This window comes from Oryx dammah, unplaced genomic scaffold (genome assembly GCF_014754425.2).
Source record: "Oryx dammah isolate SB20612 unplaced genomic scaffold, SCBI_Odam_1.1 HiC_scaffold_25, whole genome shotgun sequence".
Lineage (NCBI taxonomy): Eukaryota > Metazoa > Chordata > Mammalia > Artiodactyla > Bovidae > Oryx > Oryx dammah.
Window position 1 is genome coordinate 10,522,076 of NW_024070209.1, and position 22,775 is coordinate 10,544,850.

Here is a 22,775-nt window from a genome sequence, read left to right on the forward strand (position 1 = left end):
CAACATGGATGAACCTGGAAAACATTCTGCTGTTCTTGTCCAGTTGCTCAGTCGTGTCCCATCTTTGTGACCCTAAGTACTGCAGCACGCCAGGCTTTCCTGTCCTTCACTATCTCCCTGAGTTTGCTCAAAGTCGTCCATTGAGGCCATACTGCCATCCAATCATCTGATCCTCTGTCACCCTCTTCTCCTCTTTCCCTCAGTCTTTCCCAGCATCAAGGTCTTTTCCAATGAGTCAACTATTCACATCAGGTGGCCAAAATATTGCAGCTTCAGCATCTGTCCTTCCAATGAATACTCAGGACTGATTTCCTTTAGGATTGATCGATTTGATCTCCTTGCAGTCCAAGGGATTCTCAAGAGTCTTCTCCAACACCACAGTTCAAAAGCATAAATTCATGGGCACTCAGACTTCTTTATGATCCAACTCAGATCCATCCATGACTCCTGGAAAAGCCACAGCTTTGACTATACACACCTTTGTCAACAAAGTGGTGTTTCTGCTTTTTAATATGCTATCTAGATTTGTCATAGCTTTTCTTCTAAGGAGCAAGTATCTTTTAATTTCATGGCTGCAGTCACCATCTGCAGTGATTTTGGAGCCCAGGAAAATAAAGTCTGTCACTATTTCCATTCTCTTCCTATCTATTTGTCATGAAGTGATGGAACTGGATGCCATGGTCCTAGTTTTTGAATGTTGAGTTTTAAGCCAGCTTTTTCACTCTCCTCTTTCACCTTCATCAAGAGGCTCCTTAGTTACTCTTCTTTTTCTGTCATTAGGGTGGTGTGATCTGCATTTCTGAGGTTATTGATATTTCTCCCAGCAATCTTGACTCCACCTTGTGATTCATCTGGCCTGGCACTTTACATGATGTACTCTGCATAGAAGTTAAATAAGCAGGGTGACAATATACAGCCTTGACGTACTCCTTTCCCAACTTTGAACCAGTCTGTTGTTTCATGTCTGGTTCTAACTGTTGTTTCTTGGCCTGCATACAGGCTTCTCAGGAGGCAGGTAATGTGATCTGGTATTCCGATCTCTTTAAGAATTTCCCAGTTTGTTGTGATCCACATAGTTAAAGGCTTTAGTGTAGTCAATGAAGCAGATGTTTTTCTGGAATTTTCTTGCTTTTTCTCTGATTCAACAGATGTTGGCAATTTGATCACTGATTCCTCTGCCTTTTCTAAATCCAGCCTGTACATCTGGAAGTTCCCGGTTCATGTACTGTTGAAGGCTAGCTTGAAGGATTTTGAGCATTACCTTGCTAGCATGTGAAATGAGCACAACTGTGCAGCAGTTGAAAATTCTTTGGCATTACCCTTCTTTGGGATTGGAATGAAAATTCTTTGGCATTACCCTTCTTTGGGATTGGAATGAAAACGGATCTTTTCGTTTGGCCACTGCTGAGTTTTCCAAATTTGCTGACATATTGAATGCAGCACTTTAAGAGTATCTTTTAAGATTTTTAAAAGCTCAGCTGAAATTCCATCATCTTCACTAACTTTATTTGTAGTAATGCTTCCTAAGGGCCACTTGACTTCACACTCCAGGATGTCTGGTTCTAGGTGAGTGACCGCACCATTGTGGTCACCCAGGTCATTAAGAAACTTTTCTGTACAGTTTTTCTGTGTATTCTCGCCACCTCTTCTTAATCTCACCTGTCTCTGTTAGGCACTTACTGCTTCCGTCCTTTACTGTCCCCGTCTTTGCATCAAACATTCCCATGTCACCTCTAATTTTCTTGAAAAGATCTCTAGTCTTTCCCGTTCTATTGTTTTCCTCTATTTCATTGCACTGTTTACTTAAGAAGGCTTGCTTATCTCTCCTTGCTAATGTCTGCATTCAGTTGGGTATATCTTTCCCTTTCTCCTTGGCCTTTCACTTCTCTTCTTTTCTCAGCTATTTGGAAGGCCTCCTCAGACAACCATTTTGCCTTCTTCCATTTCCTTTTCTTGGGGATGGTTTTAGTCTCCACCTCTTGTACAATGTTATGAACCTCTATCCATAATTCTTGAAGCACTCCGTCTACCAGATCTAATCCCTTGAATCTATTTGTCACTTATATAATCATAAGGGATTTGATTTAAGTCATACCTGAATGGCCAAGCGGTTTTCCCTACGTTCTTCAATTTAAGTCTGAATTTTGCAATCAGGAGCTCATGATCTGAGCCACACTCAGCTCCTGGTCTTATTTTTGCTGACTGTATAGAGCTTCTCTATCTTCTGCTGCAAAGAATATAATCAATCTGATTTTGGTATTGACCATTTGGTGAAGTCCATGTGCAGAAAGTCATCGCTTGTGCTGCTAGAAGGTGTCTGCTATGACCAGTGCATTCTCTTGGCGAAATTCTGTTAGCCTTTACCCTTCTTCATTTTGTACTCCAAGGCCAAATTTGCCTGTTATTCCAGGTATCTCTTGACTTCCTACTTTTGCATTCCAATCTCCTATGATGAAAAGGACATCTTTTTTTTGGTGTTAGTTCTAGAAGGTCTTGCAGGTCTTCACAGAACTGTTCAACTTCAGCTTCTTTGGCATTAGTGGCTGGGGCACAGACTTGGATTACTGTGATGTTGAACGGTTTGCCTTGGAAATGAATTGAGATCATTTGGTAGTTTTTGAGATTATACCCAAGAACTGCATTTCAGACTCTCTTGTTGACTATGAGGGCTACCTCATTTCTTCTAAGGGGTTCTTGCCCACAGTAGTAGATATAACAGTCATCTGAATTAAGTTCATCCATTCCCGTCCATTTTAGTTCACTGATTCCTAAAATGTCAATGTTTACTCTTGCCATCTCCTGTCTGAACACTACCAATTTACCTTGATTCATGGACCTAACATTCCAGGTTGCTATGCAACAATACTCTTTACAGCATCGGATTTTACTTTCACCATCCAGACACATCCACAACTGGGCATTGTTTCTGTTTTGACTTAGACTCTTCATTCTTTCTGGAGCTATTTACCTGCTCTTCTCTAATAGCATATGGACACCTGCTGATCTGGCCGGGGCAGGGGCCTCATCTTTCAGTGTCACACCTTTTGCCTTTTCATACTGTTCATGGGGTTCTCAAGGCAAGAATGCTCAAGTGGTTTGCCATTCTCTTCTATGGTGGACCATGTTTTTTCAGAATTCCCCATCACGACCTGTCCATCTTGGGTGGCCCTGAACAGCATGGCTCATGGTTTCATTGAGCTACACAAGGCTGTGATCCATGTCATCATTTTGGTTAGTTTTCTGTTCTTGCTCCTTCTGTCTGCCCTCTGATGGATAAACCTAAGAGGCTTGTGCAAGCTTCCTGATATGACATAAGCCAAACACAGGACAAATACTGTATGATCCCACTTATATGAAATACCTAGAATAGGCAAATTCATAAAGGAAAAAGTTAGATTAGAGGTTACCAGCAGCTGGGAGGAGTGAGGAATGAGGAGTTATTGCTAATGGGTACAGAGTTTGTTTAGAGTGTTGAAATAGTTTTAGAAACAGATAGTGGTGATGACTGCATAATATTGTGAATGTAATTAATGACACTAAGCTGTGCACTAAACAATGATTAAAATGGCAAAATTTATATTAAACATACTTTAACACAATTTAACAAAGAAAGGAATAAATTACTGATACAAGCTACAATGTGGAGACACCTTCAAAAACATTATGCTAAGTGGAAAAGTCAAGACACAAGATATCACATACATTGCATGATTCCATTCAAATGAAATATCCAGAGTAGGTAAATCCAGAGAAACAGAAGCGGGAATCATAGTTGCCAGAGGCTGGGAGGGGGGAGGAATGGAGAATTACAACTTAACAGGCGCAGGATTTTATTTTGGAGTGATGAAAGTGTTTTGGAATTAGACAGAGGTGGTGATGTCACAACACTGTGAATGTGCCGAATATCACTGAACTGCTTACTTTAGAATGCTTAGTTTTATGTTATATGAAGTTCACCACAATTTTAAAAAATTGATTCATACAACAACATGGGTCAGTTTTATATGAATTTTTCTAAGAGAAAGAAACAAAAGACTATGTAATAGTAACTCTAGAAAATGCTATATTGACTGGATACTGTAAGGCTATAAACAAAAGAACTTTATACAAAGACTAAAATACTGTACTACGGCTGATAACTTTGTGTCACGTCTAGGAAGACATACAACTAAACACAATGTGGTATCCTGCAATGGTTCCTACCACAGAAAAAGGACATTAGTGGAAAAACTGACAAAATCCAGAGTCTATAGTTAATTGTACTGTAGCAACATTAAGGTATTAGTTTTAAATGTACCATAATTCCGTAAGACATTTATAGTTAGGGTATGCTGGGTAAAGGGCACACAGGAACTCTGCATCAACTCTGCAGCTCTTCTATAAATGTAAAATTATATCATAACAAAAAGTTTTAAAAACAGAGCTTCCCTGGTGGCTCAGTGGTAAAGAATCTGCCTGCCAAGGCAGGAGACACAGGTTTGATCCCTGACCCAGGAAGATCCCACACGCCACAGAACAGCTAAGCCCGGGCACCACAACTATCAAGCCTGTGCTCTAGAGCCCGGAAGCTGCAACCCTGAAGCCCGTGTGCCGCTGCGCCAGTGGTCTGCACAAGAGAAGCCACAGCAACGCCTGCACATCAACTCAGAGTAGCCCCCGCTTGCCACAACCATGAAAAAACCCGCACAGCAATGAAGACGCAGCACATCCGATGAATAAGGTAAAGTCCCTTAAAAAAGAAAAGAATTTCTCCAAGGAAAAATGTTTTATTTATTTTTTTTTTTTAAATAAAACAAACCACACACTATACAGGGGACCCTAATTTGCTTGTCCTAGAGGAATTCTTGGCCACATGCATCAAAACACATACAAGGATTTTCACAGCAACATTATTCACAGTAGTCAAAACTGGAAGCAACCCATAATCCAGCAACAATGAAAGACACAGAAAACATAGTGGAGTCATGTAACAGCATACATCCTGCAATGAGAACTGACAAACTGCAGCAACATGGCTGAGTACCACACCACCGCAGTTAGTGAGAGAAGCACAGCACAAAATAAATACGGTAAGCCCATATTTAAATAATATTCAAAACCAGGTTCAACCAACAGAGATCCATACACAGGTCTAAATTAAATTATTCAATGATTTTTTTTGCCTACAAAACACTGGCAATTTCATATAGCTCAATCTTCATATAAAGAAAAACTATGAAATCATTGTCACAAGTCAAGCGAGTGGTTGCCTCTGGGGGATGGGAGAGAAATGTGACTGACAAAGGTATACAGGGGATTTCTGGGGAACTGGAAATGGCCTACTACTTGACTCAGACAGTGGTTACACAGGTGTTCATTTCATAAATGGTCATTAAACTGTACATGAATGTTTTGTGTACTTGCCAATATATGGAATTCACAACTTTTAAAAGGTAAAAAATTAATGTTGCACCTATTCTATGTAGAACATTATGCTCAGTTTCAGGGGGAAAGCAAGACAGAACAATAACTAATTGGGCCTTTAAAAAGTTTATGGTCTAGCTGGGTAAGATAAGACCCATATATAAGAAGATCGGGGAAGGATTCATTTTTTAATGCATAGTGTTGGAACTGGGGAAAAATCTGATCTGTACTGAATACCTTATCCCCAAATGCATTCCAAATGGTTGAAAGATTTAAATACAAAAAATTAAACTATACAAGTTCTAGAAGAAAAAAAAAAAGGAGTTTTAAAAAAATAATCATGGAAATGGGAAGGTCTTCTTTAAGTATAAGATGAAATTCTGAAGCCAATACACACAGACACTCCCCAAACTCTGATAAATATAACTAAAGAAAAATTTAAGTAATAACTACCAAAAGTCAAGTCAAAAGACAAAACACCACACTGGGGAGAAATACTTGGATCTCACACCAGACAAATGGTTGCTTTCTTTAACATTATCAAGTGCTCCTACAGCGAAGTAAGGTCAATAATACAAGAGGTAAAAGAAAAAAGGATAAAACTGGTTCTCTGAAAGGGAATGAAAATGGGTCAAACATATGTAAGGGTACAATAAACTACCAGTTTTACCTTTCAGATGAGTCACCATCAAAGTCTGATAACTCCTCATGTTGGTTAGGGTACAGGAAAACAGGCAGTATGGAACGTAATTTAGCAACATATTAAAATTACAAATGCCCCATCTGCTTGCCTCAGTAATTTCAAAGAATGTCAAATTCTTCTAAGAATTTATTTCTAGGAACTCAGATATATGTACATATGTACAAAGTGATATGTATATAAAAGAATACTCACTGCCTTATTTGTAATGGCAAAATATCAGAAACTTAAATGTCCAGAATACATTATGTGTAACAAATACATTATAGCACATCCATATAATGAAATACTAAGCATCTACCAAAAGGAATAAGCAGCTCCAGATTTACGGACCAAAAAAATGACCTCTAAGATATTTCAAGTGGGAAAACAAGCAAATTTCAGTATAGCGTGTATAATGTGTTAGTTAGTATGCACACACAATCACACATACATCAGTATATATGCACACATAAAGGTGTTTATGTCATTACCCACATTAAGAATAAGACTAGGTTTGTGAAAATGAGTTCAGTTGTATTTGCGGTTTAAAACAAACAAACAAATGGCTGGCAATGGTGTGTCCATCAGTAGAGGAATTAACTGATGGAAGGTGTCTGCTGCTTACGGTTTCTGCTCATGGAGACGCTTCCTCCCACTCTGAATTAGTGTCACGGTCTCCTAACTGGTCTCAGTCCTCCAAAGACCATCCTACCCAATACCAGTTAGACTCAAAACAGAAACGTGATCAGACCAGTTCCATGCCAGACAGAAAACAGAACCCAAATTTCAGAGCACAGTCCACAAGGAGTCATCTCTGCATACCTCTCAGCCTTGCCTCTGCAGCAGTCAGTACAGCTCCTTTTACACAACCATGCAATACTCCTGTGTCTTGAAACACCTTTTCCCATTGCCAACAGTGCCTTCATTTCTTTCTTTCTTTGGAAAACTCATCTCTTAAGGCCTAGTTTAAATGCCACCTTTTCTGTGAAGCCTTTTTAGACTTCTTCTTTCCCTCTGGACTCCCAGAGCACCTTGCATACAACAAAAATATCAAAGCAGGGATCACATTTTTATTGTTACCATGTCACAGCAGAATGAACACAGATTGTCCAGAGACCTGGGCAACTGTGATGAACTGTCTTCCTAGCCTCTCTAATCCTCACACCTTGTGTAAAATACATAAAGGGCCAAGTGCAGTACTTGGAGTGTAATATGAACTCAATACGCAGCTGCTGTCTAGGCGCGGCCAAACAAACTGGATGACTGTGCCCAAGTCACACAATACTTAGGAGCTTTAGGCAGTGAAAGCAATGTTTCTATATTTTAGAACTGTTGAGGATTACGTGAGATGGACGGTACCTGGCACAGTCCATAACCTATCAATGTTTAAATGTATTAAAACAATGAAAGGAATAAAACTTACTTGCTCCAAATAGACACAATTTTGAACCATAAGACAGAGAGGATTAAAGAAGGATGTATATATGGAGTGGGGGAGGGAAGAGACCAAGTTAACCTGGAAATTAGATGGTCAGGATCCTCTGGGAAGGCCACTAACACACAAAGGCAGACACAGCTCCAAGTGCCAAGCAAAACCAAAGGCATTCTCTTCCTTTCCTATAAGGAAAATCCTCTCCCTTTTGCTATACAGATGCCTTGCAGTTTACAAGGCATCCAAGTAGTCCTTTAGAAGTCTTATCTCTCTTAATTACATCCCTTTTCCTGATTTTATGTATATATATTTAAAATATATTAATACATATATATTAAAAACATGCAATACATACATATTAAAAATATATGTACGTATAATACACACATACGATGCATACTATGTATACAATATAATATGTATAGAAAGAAAGAAAGTGAAGACGCTCAGTCGTGCCCTACTCTTTGCGACCCCATGGATAGTAGCCTGCACCAAGCTCCTCTGTCCATGGGATTTTCAAGGCAAGAAGTACTGGAGTGGGTTGCCATTTCCTTCTCCATGGAATCTTCCTAACCCAGGGATCGAACCCAGGTCTCTCACATTGTAGACAGACGCTTTACCGTCTGAGCCACCAGGGAAGTCCAATATGCATAATACGGGATTGGGGGCAGGAGAAGAAGGGGACGACCGAGGATGAGATGGCTGGATGGCATCACTGACTCGATGGACGCAAGTCTGAGTGAACTCCGGGAGTTGGTGATGGACAGGGAGGCCTGGCGTGCTGCGATTCATGGGGTTGCAAAGAGTCGGACACGACTGAGCGACTGAACTGAACTGAACTGAACTGATACATATATATAGATCTTTCCTTTGACTGGATGCCTTATGGGGGAGAAGATATTCTGTGGGAAGACACTGGACTTAGAGGCAGTTATATGCTTAGTTATGAACTAGTGCTGTGCTGTGGTAAGTCGCTTCAGTCGTGTCCAACTCTTTGTGGCCCCATGGACTGTAGCCCGCCAGGCTCCTCTGTCCAGAGGGATTCTCCAGCCAAGAATACTAGAGTTGGTTGCCAGGTTCTCCTCCAGGGGAGCTTCCTGATCCAGGGATCAAACCCTCGTCTCTTACGTCTCCTGCTTGCATTGGCAGGTGGGTTCTTTACCACTAGCGCCACCTGGGAAGCCCCATAAAACTAGTATATATTCTCGAATTTAATTCTTCTAGTTTGCATACATATTCACATACATAAGGATATATACCATTATATATGTGCATCTTTTGTGTGGCAATGGGCTTTCACTTAGTCACAGTGCCAGACGGGTGAAAGATTTCACAAGGTTTATAGAATATAGAATATGCTTTGAATCAGTGACAAATGTATGCTTCTGTTTTCCCATAGTGAAATAAGGTTTGTTAGTATTCTTGGTGTTGTCTAATGCTATTAATCAAATCCAGTAGTGAGTTGATTCTATTTATTACTGTAACTTACGCATGGTCTTCTGTCTGTCATTTTGTGTTTTCCATATTTCCTGGTTTTCTGTCCTATCTTTTAAAATGGATTTTGTGTTTTCCTTTACTTCCCCCTGCCCCACCAATCTATAGTATGCTTTCAGTAATGCTAATAGTACTTTGGGAAAAAAAGGAGTCAGCACCCTTACACAATTTCTCATACTTCTTCCTTCAGTTTACCTCCTGGTTTTTGTTGGTATCGCTGTGAACATGTTTTTCCCCTCTATTATAAAAGAGATATTTAATATAAAACAAAGTTCAAGTATAGTGTAAATAAATACATTACCTTTTGTTTCAGAAAAATAATACATTTAGTGTTTAGTGCCAGCCCCTTCACACCACAGATGACACTTCCCTGATCTGCTACTTATTTGATTCACCTCCAAAAAATGTTGAGTTCTAACATGTTTGGAAATGTTTTTATGAAGCCTTTACACATGAATGGCAACTTTACTGGGCACAGAATTCTTAAGTCAAACATTTAATCTCAATATCCCAAGAAACGAAATTCAAACATCCAACAAAGAACTCATATCCAGAAAAAAGAACTCTTACTGATCAATAAGAAAAAGAAATACAACAGAGAAATGGGCAAATGGCTTGAACTTTACAAAAGAGGACATACATTAATCATGAGGGAAATGCAAATTAAGGGCACAACGAGATATGATTATACACCTACCACAGTGGCAGAAAGCCTATTGATACCATTTGTTGGTTTAGATGTGAAGTACTACTGGTGGGAGTTTAAACTACTACAACCACTTTGGAAAACAGACAGTACTTACTAAAGCTGAACACATACCATTTCAGTCCTAGATATACACCCAACAGTAGCATATACGTGTGTACATGCATGTACCAAGGGATGTATATAGGAATGTCTTACAGCAGCATGACTCATAATAACCCCCAACTGGAAACAACCCAAAAGACTATCAACAATCTAATGGATTAACAGTAGTATATTCATAAAATGGAATACTATAATACTAATACTATAATAAATAAGTACTATAACATTTAAATGTATACTATAATACTAATAAACGGAATAGCAATGAGCTATTGCTACACACAAACAGATGAACCTCACAAACACTGAACCAAACAAGCCAGAATATAAAACCATACACACATACGAAGTTTAAGAGCGGGCAAAGCTGATCAATGTGGTTAGAGTAGCTACCTTAGGACAGGAGTCAGCAGACTTTTTACGTTAAGGGCCAGATGGCAAACATTCAAGGCTTTTGCAGGGCATGCAGTCTCTACAGCAACTATTCATTTTTGCTAATGTAGTGCAAAAGCTGGAGAAGGAAATGGCAACCCACTCCAGTGTTCTTGCCTAGACAATCCTGTGGACAGAGGAGTCTGGTGGGCTGCTGTCCATAGGGCTGCACAGAGTCGGACATGACTGAAGCGACTTAGCATGCATGCATGCATTGGAGAAGGAAATGGCAACCCACTCCAGTATTCTTGCCTGGAGAATCCCAGGGTTGGAGGAGCCTGGTGGGCTGCCGTCTGTGGGATCACAGAGAGTTGGATACAACTGAAGCGACTTAGCAGCAGTGCAAAAGCAGCCACAGACAGAACATAAGCAAATGAGCATGACTGTGTCTCATGAAGACTTCATGGACATTGAAATCTGATCATATAATTTTCATGCATCATGAAATACTATTCTTTTGATTTTAAAAAACAATATAAAAACATTAAAAAAAAAACTCTGTTTTCAGCTCACAGCTGTAAGCCAGAATTGGTCTGCAGGCCAGAGTTTGATTTAGGGAGTCAGGTGTTAAGTGACTAGGGAGGGGTATACAGAGGTTTCTGATGTGATGGTAAAGTTCTGTTTCTTAAAAAAAAAAACAAACAAAAAAAAACCTGTTATTTATTTTTGGCTGCACTGGATCTTCACTGCTTTGCGTGGGCTTTCTCTAGGTGCGGCGAGCGGGGGCTACTCTTCGTTGTGGCGCGCGGGCTTCTCATTGTGGTGGCTCCTCCTGCTGTGCAGCACAAGCTCTATACACTTGGGTTTCAGAAGCTGCAGCGCACAGGAACTGCAGCGTGGTGCACAGGCTTAGCTGCTCCCAGGCATGTGGGGTCTTCCCGGACCTGGGATCGAACCTGTGTTCCCTGCACTGGCAGGCGGATTCTTTATTACTGAGCCACCAGGGAAGCCCTCAACAGTATTTTTTAAAAAAGAATCTGGCTGCCAATAGAGAAGATATGAGTTCTACCCTTGATCCGGGAGGATCTCCCACGCCTCGGGGCAACTAAGCCTGTGTACCACAACTACTGAGCCTGCACTCTGGAGCCCGTGAGTCGCAACCATTGAGCCTGCATGCAGCAACTACTGAAGCCTGAGCACCCTAGAGCCCATGCTCTGCAATGAGAAGCCACCACAACGAGAAGCCTGTGCGTTGCAACTGGAGAGTAGCCCCCGCTCACGGCAACTAGAGAAAAGCCCGTGTTCAGCAACCAAGACCCAGCACAGCCCAAAATAAACAAAATTATTTCAGAAAAGAAAACCTCGCTGAGATTACTCCACTTAAAAAAATATATTTATATTTTTGGCTGCACTGGGTCTTAGCTGCTACACACAAGCTTTCTCTAGTTGCGTGAGTGGGGGCTACTCTGTGTGGCAGTGTGCAGGCTGCTCACTGCAGTGGTTTCTCCTGGAGCACAGGCTCCAGCAACTGCAGCCTGCTGGCTCTAGGGTATGTGGACTGCAGCAGTTGTGGCTCGTGAGCTTAGGAGTCGTGGCTCACGGGCTCAGTTGCTCTGTGGCACGTGGAATCTCCCTGGACAAGGAACGGAATCCGTGTCTCCTGCATTGGCAGGCAGATTATTATCCACTGCGCCACCAGGGAAATAATAAAGTTCTGTTTCTTGATCTTGATGTGGTCACACAAATACATGCTTTTTGTAAAGCTGTATAGGCATTCCTCATTTTATTGTGCTTCACAGATACTGTTGTGTTTTTTTTTTTTTTTTAACAAACTGAAACTTTCTTGCAAACTTAAGATGAGGAAGTCCATCAGTGCAATTTTTCCAACAGCATTTGCTTTCCTTTGATTTTTGGTAATTCTCACAATAGGTCAAACTTTTTCATTATTTTATGTTACGATAATCTGTGATCTTTAATGCTACTGTTTCAAAAAGATTACAACTCACTGAAGGCTCAGATGATGTTTAGCATTTTCATCAATAAAGTATTTTTAATTAAGGTATGTATATATTATATATATATAATGCTATTACACCCCTAACAGACTACAGTATAGGGCAAACATAACTTTTATATGCCCTGGGAAACCAAAGATTCCATGGGACTCACTTTAATGTGATACTCACTTTATTCCAGTGGTCTGGAACCAAATCTGCAGTATCTCTGAGGTATGCTTAAGATTTATATACCTTCCTATATATGTTTCAATTAAGAGAATGTTTTCTCCCCCAAATTCCCCTCCCATCCAGGCTGCCACATAACATCGAGCAGAGTTCCACATGCTATACAGTAGATCCTTGTTGGTTATCCACTTTAAATATATTAGTAGTAATGTGTACATGTCCATCTCCAACTTCCTAACTATCCCTCCCTTTCAACCCTGACAACCGTAAGTTCATTCTCTAAGTCTGTGAGTCTCTGTTTTGTAAGTTCATTTGTATTATTTCTTTTTAGATTCCATAGGGTATTTCTCTAAAAGGTATAGAAGGGGTATTTCTCCCTCTCTATCTGACTTACTTCACTGAGTATGGCGATCTTTAGGTCCACCCATGTTTTTGTGAATGGTATTTCATCCTTTTAATGGCTGAGTAATATTCCACTGTATACACGAACCACATCTTCTTTATCCATTCCTCTGTTAATGGACACTTAGTTTGCTTCCATGTCTTGGCTGCTGTAAACAGTGCTGCAATGAACACTGGGGGACATGTATCCTTTTGGATCATGTTTTTCTCTGGATACATGCCCATGAGTGGGATTACAGGATCATTTAAAAAGTATATCTTTAAAAAAAAAAAGTTTAAAAAACCAAGTATGTATAACCAACTTAATTTTTGGTTAATTTATTAGTAGGAAATCCATCATCCTTGAAATGCATCTTGAAACTCACCTAGATCATTACTTGTTGATTTTTATTTATTTTCTTTCATTTCAAAAACATTTTCTATTTTATCTTTGACTCCTGCCTTTGTTCAATTTGTTCCATGATTTCGTTGAGAACAGCAGCAAATGTTCCCAATATTCTGACAGAACTAGTCTGTGTAGAGGATCCCTTCTGTCTCTCTTCTGTATCCCTTATCTCCACTCTGATTCTGTTCATTTCTATTTTCTATTCTCACTTTGAGTGATCTTTCAAGCCTGTCCCTCTTCCTCACTGATTTGCTTTTTAACTCTGATTCTGCTTTTTGCCACTTCCAGTGTATTCTAAGTGCTTTGTGAAACGTTATGCTTCTTGCACAGTTTAATCCATTCCTCTTGTGACTTCCTTGTAATTTTAATCTAGAAGCTCATCTTTCATTTCTGGTTTCACAATGAACTTCCCTGAAGGTATAAATCAGTTCTTCAAACTCTTATTTCCTAATGCAAGTCTTCATTTGAATATTATATTTAATCTTTCCACTTTCCCCTACAGAATCTGAATGGGTTACATATTAGATTTTTTACTTATTAATTAATCATTCAATGGAGGAAGTTTACCTCCTGGCGTTCTCACCCTTGGCACTACTGACACTTTGGACTAGATAATTCTTCATTGAGGGGCAGGAGGTGGGGGTGGCTGTTCTGTGCATTGTAGAATGTTTAACAGCATCCCTGGCCTCTGTCCACTAGAGGCCAGTAGAACCTCTCTGGTTGTGATAACCAAAACTGTCCTCAGACATTGCCAGGTGTCCCCTGGGGTAAAAAGGAGGTAAACAGCACTCAGTTGGAAGTCACCAGTCTAGACTCATTTGCCTAAAAGCAGAATGGGTAGAATCTCCTTATTCTTCTGTATTTACCTGGACACTAACTCAAATTCTTCCCTTAGAAACTAAGCTTGGAGAATTAGATGTTGCAGAGGTTTCAATTATTAGCTCAAAAGTTCAGCAGCCCAGGAGGATCTGGATCTGGCTGTGAACAGCTGCCATCTGGGGAATTTCACCTCTATGCTCTCTGTTCACCGGGGTCAATGCCTCTCAGTCTGTATGGGCTGTGCTCTGGTTTGATGCTAAGATTCTGGTTTATTTTCTCATATAGGACTGGACTGGTCACTCTGATCAAGATAAAGTCCTATGGTCGGTTAGGTGGTTCAGCAAATATTTTTCTCTGCACAATGGCCTTTGTTTGGTGCTGCTGGCCCTGGGCTACAAGGCTGGCTCCTAATATATTGTTCCTCAACTCTCCAGCCAACCATCCTCACCCCAGACCTTAACCCCATCAGAAACTGGAATAGGCTAGGAAATGGAGCCTATCTGCATTCTGACTTCCCAAAGTGCACGCCTTCTACATGGGTGGTCTTAAGCCCACCCTTTCAAGCTGCGGACTCCTTCTGACCCTCCACTCTTTTTTCCCCCCAACAGTGGGAGTTGTATACACCTCGTGTCATCATTATTTCAATTCAAATTGATTGTCAGCTGGCAGATAGCCCTTGGAATTCATAGTTTAAGACTGGGGCCACTTTCAGATTTCAGTTGATAAAATTTTCTCTTCTATTTTTGTCTTGGTTCCTTTCGCCACATTTCAGAAAAGGAATATTTTACAACCTTGCTATTAAGTCATCACTTTTCCTTTTAGTGCCCAGTGTAGTATTTCTTCCTTCTTCACAGAGGTAAAGTGACGGGGCAAGGAAATGGCTCAATTCTTCTTAAAGTAAAATCTCTTATGTCTCACTTTGAGCAGTGAGAGAAATGATGTTTTTTCCTAAAATACACAGTGGAAAGCTCTGGGGTAGAGCTCAGGAGAGCAAAATCCAATTTTCGAGAATATGCTAGTTATGTGGCTCTAGGTGCGCTTTTTTTTTTTTTTTTTTTTTTTTGCCCTGTGCACTTAATTTTATTCTCAAAATAGAAAAATATGCTCTGTTCCACTTTTGCACTAGGCTGGGGAAAGAATGTAATGTATCCTTTGCGCTATCAGGAAGAGAGATTAAACACAAGAAACTACTCATTACTGCCTAACAGAAAGAGGAGTCCTTAAATTCTAAAAGAACCTTCTACCTTCTCTACCCCATTCTACACAGAGATCAGGGCACCCACACTTTTCCACTGGGGAACCTCATAGCCATGTAGAGATAGGCACAGGCGTTTCTTTTCTTTACAACACTGACAGAGAGACGGTTGATAACTAATGCATAGGTGTCAAGATCACACAAAGGTTTTATTGTACCCGTCTTTCCCAAGCAATCCTATGCAACACTTCAGCTTCCTGATGTAATTTTAGTAGACATAAAGCCAAACACCTTAAGTTTATGTAACTAATTCCATTTGCATGAAAATCAATAACTGCTAGAATGTTGCCTCCTGGTAATTACAAATTCTCACAGGCAGATGGTTGGGCCCCATCCTGGATCAGGTGTGCCAGATGAACATTTTTAAAATTAAAACCCCCATCATCTGCCTGTGAATTCATGAGCAGCAAACTAGGCCTGCTGGTAGCAGACAGAAATGCTTCCATAACAATGGGCACACTCACTGATGATAAAGATTAAAGGTAAGGAGATTATGCCCAAATCTATCTGATATCTTTGCAGAACTTAATACAGAGGTAAAATAAGGCCAATCAGTTGACCACAAAATATGTGGAGCACCACCATAAAATCAGCAGCAGTCTAGATGCTTTAGAAATACAACATTCAGTTCCTGTTCTTAAGGAACCTGCGATTTAACTGAAAAGACGAGCACGCATATTTAACAACAAGTCATGTAAGACAAAGAAGAATCTGGCATGAAATCTTGACCCATCTTCAGCAGTGATGCTGTTAGCTCTCCAAAACTATCTGTTTGTTCTAACCTAATCTCTCCTCAATTATACTTCCCATATCTCTTCCACACTTCCCTCAGGGCCTCCTGTGTGAGATTCTCTGCCATAAAAGTTAGTATCTCTGTTCTTGATCTACATAGTCAGCCTGGTGAAATGTCTATAATTGCGACTCCAACTACCATCACTGGAAGCTGAAGAACTTCCAGTTCACAGATCCAACTAAGTGCACCCCTCCTGGTCCTACAGACATCTCAAGGGCAGATGCCCAAACTTGCTTCCCTGCCAGTATGTCAGATCCTGGTGAATGGCACCACCACCACCCAGCCATCCACCTGGAACCTCGGGAGTCATCTGTGACTGCTTCTTTACTGCTACACTCAACAGGTCACTGAATCAGTTAATTCTCCTTATTCTTTCTTTTATCCTCCCCTCCTCTTCCTCCCTCCTACTCAGTGTCATTCTTACTCTGAAAGTGAAAGTGAAGTCGCTCAGTGGTATCCGACTCTCCGCGACCCCGTGGACTGCAGCCTACAACGCTCCTCCGTCCATGGGATTTTCCAGGCAAGAATACTGGAGTGGATTGCCATTTCCTTCTCCAGAGGATCTTCCCAACCCAGGGATCGAACCTGGGTCTCCTGTATTTTAGGCAGATGCTTTACTATCTGAGCCATCAGGGAAGTCCCATTCTTACTTTAGGCACACATTATTTCTTGCCTGGGCTTGCAAACTGGTTTCTCTGCCTTTGGTATCATCCCCTCTTTCCCTGAAACTCTCCTCTCCAGCCACTCCCAATCTTTCACCTAACACACCAGTCATACCAGAACTACTCGTATTTCTCCCTGCTTTCTCATCTCCACATCTTCATGTGGCTTTTCATCTCTATGATCTTTACGTCCCTCTGCCCAGAACACTCTACCTTCTCCCTATTAATCTACTAAACTTCTACGTATCCTTTAAAACTCAGATAAGACAAAACTTCATCCAGAAGTTCTTTCTGAGCCCCTCTGACCCACTAGACAGTCAGATTCCCCACTATATACTGGTATACAAATATTCTATTGCCAAAAAAAAAAAAAACAGTAAAAGACCGCATGGACTGTAGCCTGCCAGGCTCTTCTGTCCATGGAATTCTCCAAGCAAGAATACAGGAAGGGGTTGCCATTTCCTTCTCCAGGGGGTCTTCCTTACCCAGCGGTTGAATCCCGGTTTCCCACATGGCAGGCAGATTCTTTACTATCTGAACCACCAGGAAGACTTTTAAAAGAGATGAAGTTCTTTTTCATATCAAACTTCATACAAAGAAGGGAACTATATTCTCATAAAAACTGTAGGAAATGGGGACTTCCCTAGTAGTCCAGTGGCTGGGAATCTGCCTTGCAATGCAGGAGACACGAGTTCACTCCCTGGTCGGGGAACTGATGCCACACGCTGCAGAGCAACCAAGACCTCGCACAGCACTGCTGAGCGTGTGCGCCACAGCTCTAGCGTCTGCGTGCCGCAAGGAAAGCTCCCACACGAAGCAACGAAGATTCCCCCACGCCGCAGCTGGGACCTGATGCAGCAAAAAACTTACAGGAAATAGACTTCACTGTAGACAGAGATACGTCTCCCATTCAAAACTGTGGCTCACACTGAAGTCACCCCGTGGATACTGCGATCAGCCACATCTGCTGGACAACATTCCCCCCTCATCCAAACTTTCACCATGTTCCAGGCAAAGCAGCAGCTTTCCTTTTTATAATTTTATTTATGTATTTGTGGCTGTGCTGGGTCTTTGCTGCCTTGCAGGCTTTTCTCTAGTGGCTGCGAGCAGGGGCTGCTCTCCAGCGGTGGCGTGCGGACGTGTCACTGAGGTGGTCTCTCTGGTTGCAGAGCATGGGTGCTAGGGTTCCCAGGCTCCCAAGTTGTGGCACGCGGGCTTAGCTGCCCTGGGGCATGGGAGGTCTCCCTGGTCTATCTCCTACATCAGCAAGTGGACTCTTTACCACTAAGCCACCAGGGAAGCCAAGGAGATGTTTCTCTTGTATTGATCCAACTGAACAAAACACAGCATTCCTATGAAAACAACCTCTAAAATCTGCCTCAACTTCCTGCTTTCGCTGTCATTATATGTCTCCAGTGACCTGTGGACTGCTGCTCACAGACGGCAGGGCAAGATGTGAAAGCTGATATGGACCTGTCTCCTTACCTATAAAACGACGGGCAGATAACCTCCAAGAATGCTTTCCCCACAAAAACATCGTCTGGACGCATTCCCTGTCCTGTGAATGTCCCCATTTCTGAGAAGAGATAAAATACATAAAGGGCCTAGCCAACAGTCACTGCAGTGAGCCATCCTGCCTCTGACAGGAGTGTCACAGGAAGGGTTAAGCTGTGGTTAGAAGAGACTCCAGTGTGTGCTTCCAAATACTACAAATGCATCAGTGCTCTCTTCTCCCAATATTTCAATACAGAACGTCAATTTGGGCCATGTTTTCCCAAGTCTGTACATATCATAGTACCTTCTGGAGTAAAGCATCTCCTTTCAGGTCTTTTAAATTTATTTTTTTGAAGCCCCAAAAGGTACCTTTAATTGCAGTATTTCAAGATTCAGAGAACAAGGAGAGATGAATCCCAGCCACGCCTTCAGAAAACCTGTAATCTCCATACAAGTGCAAAACGATGCTCTTGGTGCTTGGCTTACTGGTTACCTAGTGGTGCCCATATTGGCCAAAGTTGCTTATTTAGCAAAAATCACCACGGAGCTTGAACATTAGGTTTCTTTTGCTATGCTCTAAGACCTTTCCATGTTTTTATAAAGTTGTTCCCATATGTAAATCATCTGTTATGGGAGCTTAATGGTATCCCCAAATTTCACTGGCACTTCTACAGAAAATGCTTCCTGCCATCTGCACCTTTCTACATACCACTGTTGAGAGGCTGAGCTTCTGGAATATGAGATGGTTCCCACCTGACATTAATTCCAGACTGAACAAGCTTCATTCCTAGCCCTTGTCCCAAGCTTGAGTTCACAGAGATAAATTCCACCACACCAGCCGAATTCTGCCAAACCACCTGTCCAGGCTTTAACAAAAACCTCAGCACCTCCAGAAACTGTTTCCAAGTGAATCCTTCCTTCTTCGGCCCTTCCATTTCTAACACCACTATTTTAGTTGGACTTATTTCTCAGTGACACAATTTTAATCACAGTGAATCACAGTAATCACAGTGGTCCAGCTGCTTAGGTTCAAATCTTACTTCCACCATGCTAGCTCTTTGACTTGGCAAAGTCTTTGAATCTAATTTTGCAAGAAAGCAGGAAACATCAAGAAATGAAAAAACATCATTATGATGGAACTACTGATAGTATCTATCTCATAGATGTTACAGAGGATTAAATGAGGCAGCGCCTGCAAAGCAGCACTTGGCACAGTGCCTGGAATAGAGCAAGCTTTTCCTCCGCTACTTTATTACTACTCTTGTAGTTCTTATTGTTATTCTCAGCAGCTTCCTAACTGGTCTCCTGCCACAGGGTTGTCACTCTTCACCAATCCATCTTCTGGGCCACTTCTAGGAGGAGGCATTTTCAAAAATATTTCTTGGTTATAAAATACATATTTCATTACAGAAAAGTCAGAAAACATAATGAGAGAAAAGTCCCTCACAGTCTGACCAGAAGTGACTGTGGGCCCCTTATTTCCCAGCAGTTGGGGGACACTTATTCTGATCATAGGAATTGGGGCCCCCTCCCTTTCTCTCTTCATGTTTGTAGATATCTGACCTGTCTTCCTTGTGTTTAGGGCCTCATTTGCTCTTTCTCCTCCTCCAGGGAAGGAAATATTCTTATATGGGGCTGAGGACATAGTTGATCCATAATAAATATTTTAATTGTGGAATTCAATGATACAGATATTGGGATGAGATATCATGTTTGGTCAAACTGATGTTTTTAAACTTGAATTTTAATCCCACTGTTGATGGAGTTCTTCCTAGACTTTTCCCTATTTTTTAAAAAATGTTGACTTATTTGCTGTGCCAGGTCTTAGCTGCGACAGGCAGGATCTTTAGTAGCAGCACATGGGATCTAGGTTCCTGGCCAGGAATTGAACCCAGGGCCCTTGCATTGGGAACATGGAATCTTAGCCATTGGACCACCAGGGAAGTCCCCTCTCTATTCTTGTTTTAACCCTAGGTGAGCTGATCAATTTAAATATTCTTTGTATCTGCTGTTCGCATTGTCAGCATTTTTCCACAATTTACCATTTAACAACACAAGGTGGGTTTGGTTCTAATTGTTTGTTTAACAGTAGATAGCATACAAATATTTTATCCGTATTACATGTAAATAAAATACAAATTGGAGTAACGAAGAACTAGTGGTGGTGCTCCCCTCACCTCTTGCCCACTGCCCCTGCCACCCCCCCAACCCTGCCCGGCAACAGGCTGCCACCACTGCCACACTGGATTTCTCTGACGCTGACTCTTTACTGCCCCTGCTGTCGCTCAGGAGCTTCAAGCTGAATCTTGTCCTATCCACTGGGGGGCTCCTCTGGCCTAAGAAATGCAGGCGCACCCTGAGGGCTCAGGTCTACCATGTGCCCGCGGCTTGCTCCTTCACCACGCTCACAAATTCCTCGGGCTAGGGTGGCTACCTTCTCACGTCGCCCCACCTATGTTCACTACAGTCTTCAAAACCCAGCTCCGAAAAGTAGCTTCCTAAGCAAAGCACTGCCCTCCAAGATGACAACCAAGCCTGGTGTTTCAGAGCACTATGGCAGTTCAACCACTTCCATATAACAGCACCGGCACCTAGCAGATGCCTGCTGACTGGGCCGCTGGGTATTTCATTGTTTACATTGTCTCTTTAAGCAGACCACGATGTCCTTAAACCATTTCTCTTAAATTTTATCACACTGGTCACTAGGACTGGGTTAGGTAAACAATAAATGACCGATCAATAAAGTAACAGCCAACACTTTTTTTCCTTCGTAATATTTGTTTTTACCTCCTTCTCTTTTTTGCACTTGATAGGCTTGATAATAGCTAAGTACTCTTACAGTGCTTCTTACATGCTAGACACAGTCCTAAGTGCTTTACCTGTATTAACTAATTTAATGCTCAGATAAACCCTGGTGACCGGGGACTACTATCCCCTTCATTTTAGGCATGGGGAAGTGATGGGATTAAAATTCAAGTTTAAAAAAAATTAGTTTGACCAAACATAGTATTTTATCCCAATATCTGTATCATTGAACTCCACAATTAAACATTTATCATGGATCAACTATGTCCTCAGCCCTATATAAGAATATTTCCTTCCATGGAAGAGGAGAAACAGCAAATGAAGCCCTAAACAAAAGGAAGACTGGCCAGATATCTACAAACATGAAGAGCAAAAGGGGACCCGCATGTCCTATGATCAGGACAAGTGTCCCCCAAATGCTGGGAAATAAGAGGCCCTCAAAGTCAAATCATTATTAGACCCAATAATGAAGAGGGTCGGCCCTCAGTGGAAACCACAATCTCAGGGCAGGTTTGTGAGCCTTTGGCAGGACACTGCACATCTGTGCACCCCTGGATGGAAGCACTGAGGCCAACTTTTCCTTGTTCTCCAAGAGATTCTTTGTCGCCAGCCCCACTCACTGTCTTGTACCCCAGGAGTCTGGGATAGCTGGAGCAGGCAGGACAGCCCAGCTTCTCCTTATCAATTGGGATACAATAGCCCAACAAATCACACAACTGACCAAACATTACAGTGTTATTTAAACAAGCAAAGACAGCCTTCTCCTAAGATCTATTAGTGTATCATAAGATCACAACAATCCAACATGCTCAGCGTTTTTTGGCCAACATCTGAAACATGCACATCTTTTACGGAATGCTCAGCAAGTAGCAGATATCCACCTTCTATAGTGGACCTGGAGTTTCCTGAGGCATCCATGACCTCCCCCAAGACAGCGAAGTCCCCTAGAGCAGCCTTCCAGAGGCCCAGTGCCCTGCTTCTCTTCCAGAAGGCAAGGCTCAGAAACAGACCCAATTCCTCAGTGCTCTTATCCACACCAGGGCTTCAACCATCACCTGAAATTAACTACGTCCAAATGTATAACTCAGGGCCCGATCTACCGTCTGCCCTTCAACTAAGGCTGTCCAAACAGAACTCGCCACTTCTCCAAACGTGTGTTCTCAGTGCTCACTGCCACCAAGCCAGAGACCTGAGCTGTCCATGCCCCCACAGCCCCCTCCTCAGAGGCCACTAACTCTGCGGCTTCTCCCCACCTACTGTTTCAGTCCAGGCCCTCGTTCTTTCTTGCCTGGCTCACAATAATATCTTTCTTACAGGGGCCCCCACCCGTCTTTCCTCCCCACAAGCCAGAATAGTCTTTCAGAAGCACAAGCTGATGATTGGTGCTTTAAAACCCTCAGGAGCTCATTACATATTACCAGTAAGATTAAGCCAAACTCCCAAGCGTGGCTCCCTGGGCCCTGCATGCAAGACCTGGTCCCTGCCTGCTTCTCAAGCCGCCTTTCGTTCATCCCCACACAGACTCCTCCCCTTTTGCTTTCCCAGGCCAAGAGCCATCGAAATAGGCCCTACCCTGTCACGGCCACCAAGCTGTTCCCCAAGCTATTCCCTCTTTTCAGCACATCTTCCTTCCACCGGACAGCCCTGCAGGCCTCAGCACAAGCACCACCACCTCCCACAGGAAGGCTTCCACGATGCCTTCACCTCAATCTGTACGACAAAGCACCACCACTGACACACGATATACCACACAGCATCACCATCAGTTTTCTTCAATGCATTC

General features: G+C 42.0%; 1 protein-coding gene across 3 annotated transcripts in view; it reads right to left on the reverse strand.

Moving 5' to 3' along the window:
• TET3 (tet methylcytosine dioxygenase 3) overlaps positions 1-22,775 on the reverse strand; it is a 110,710-nt gene that overhangs the window by 32,840 nt on the left and 55,095 nt on the right. The window lies entirely within an intron of this gene.